We start from the raw sequence: 2,292 nt of genomic DNA on the forward strand, positions 1-2,292 counted from the left end.
TGTTGTGAAATAAAGATTGTGTTCCTTGTTGAATCTGACTCCCACTTCTTGTTTTACTTTGAAATTGACCCACTTCCTGTTTTACTTTGAAGAGGCTCCCACAGATTGATTTCTGTTCCGGTTTACATCATGTAACACGATGTCTCACATTTCTGATTGGTTTGAAACTGGCCAATCCCATGACAGCAGGCTTAAAACGCGGTGAAAAGTTAGTTTTGCTGTGTGAAGGAACGCCCTGTTTTTAAACAAAGGAAAGTGTGGTTTCTCCTCGAAACAGACAGCCAGAATGGAGCAGAGACGGTCGACTTCAGATCCCTTCTTAACAAGGTTGTATCGTATAGTTTAGAATGGATGCGCATCCATTTAATTATATGTTAAAAATAATGACTGCATTTAACTAATCCACTGTTTATGCTTGTGAATCTGTGACTTTCTGACTTTCTTTGCTTATTAAATATTCGTAAACTTGAAGGTGCGTTTGTCGTATTCTGAGTGCGTGTCTTGACTCCTCCTGCAGGATGACCGGTGACAGCAGAGCTCGGGTGGAGAAATAAAAGAAAAAACACAACAAAATGGAGGTTCCACCGAGATTTGAAAAACAGTTACCGAGTCCTTCACACTGATCTACGGCGCGCCATAAAGAAAAGGTAAGCAGAGCCTGTTGATTACGAAATCTGTAAATTGGGCTTACTATAGGCAAATTTGCTCAGTGTGTGTGACTCCCAAATAAATAGTTTTAAATAGAGAAGTTTACGTCGACTGTAAGAATAAGATAAAAGTAAGATAAAAGTAATAAAACCAGTCCCAGATAAATCACGCAGTAGTCGAGCCAACCAGAGTCCGACGGGGCTCTGGACCAGAGGGGGTGGGGTTGTAGGATAAATCATTTATTTGCCGTCATCCCTGTAACTCTGAGACTAAGTTGAACTGTAAACTTGTTAGGTTGGTGGCTAACTGAAAACAGTGTTAATTTAAACTTACTTAAAAATTGGAAGTTCATTAAGTAAGTGCGGGACTGGGTGGGATAGTAATTAATTAAATACGACGCACGCACCGAATAGATTAAAATAAAATCAGCACTAATAATTAGATTTGTTGAATAAAATAACTTATGATCTGTGGTGAGTATAAGAAGTCACAGGTTCACAATTAATTGCTGTCTTCTAAGATATTAAAAGGGAAGTCAACACATTTTGTTTTAAAAAAAACAAAAAAAAAAACAACAACAGTTTTAAGGGTGACCATTGTGATATTTCTGGCGTCTGTGACTCGCGTGAATGTTGAAATAAGTGGTCAGTATCTTGTTTGTTTATTTTGTTGTTTGTGTCTTTGTCAAATATAAGACCACAGTATGAATGTGTAGAAAAAAAAAAGTTCCAGAGTCTAAAAAAGTTCCAGAATTTTCCAGTGACAATAAAACAAAGAGTTGTGGTGTGTGTCTGAATTTCCTGAGAGAATGGACACAGAGGCGCAGCGTGTCATGTTACAAAAGTGCGAGCAGGAAAGTTTTAAACCGGTAAATGAGCAAGTTGAAATTGTGGGACAAGCACTAGCGATGCTGGAATATAATAAAAAGCTAAAAAAGCTCTCGTGAAAAAATTACAAAAAATAGAAAACAATGCTCAGAAGGGACAGGATGTGATATCTTTAATGTGGGAAAAGATTAAAGAATGCTCGAGAGATGAGGATAAGTTTGACAAGCAAAAAAGAGAGGCAAACGCCCTGCAGAAAGGTAAATACAGAAAGTTAATGAGGGAGGTTAAATATGAAAGAAAAGAGTGGTTGAAATTGGTCTTTGTGGCACAGGGTGCGTCCCATTTGTTGAGAAAACAGCAACTTATGGAGCAGCCTAAAACAAAGAGTGAGGAAGTGGGTAGTTCAGCTCCCCCTCCTTATAACTCAAGCAGCAATCAGTCAGCACATCCCCCCACAGGAATGTACCCTATATATCACATAACAGAGGGAAGGTTACAGGTGGGGGAGGTCACTGACACCCCCTCGCAGCTGAGGGGGGAGTCACCCATCCCAGTTAAAACAAAACCCCTTGTAGCACGAGAAATGAAACCATGATTTAATTATTTTTTCTTCTCTGCAACTGGAGTCTAATTAGGCCCACAAAACATAGAAGGTAGCATTTAACTGCATACAGCATCCATCTGAGTTTTGATCAGGACTCTCGAGTGCCTCCAAGTCGTCTACGCCGCCGGACGTGGCCTCCAGGTCGTCTACGCCGCCGGACGCGGCCTCCAAGTCGTCTACGCCGCCGGACGCGGCCTCCAAGTCGTCTACGCC

The sequence above is a fragment of the Nematolebias whitei genome, chromosome 3 (genome assembly GCF_014905685.2).
Source record: "Nematolebias whitei isolate Nwh7 chromosome 3, NemWhi1, whole genome shotgun sequence".
NCBI classification, from domain to species: Eukaryota; Metazoa; Chordata; class Actinopteri; order Cyprinodontiformes; family Rivulidae; genus Nematolebias; species Nematolebias whitei.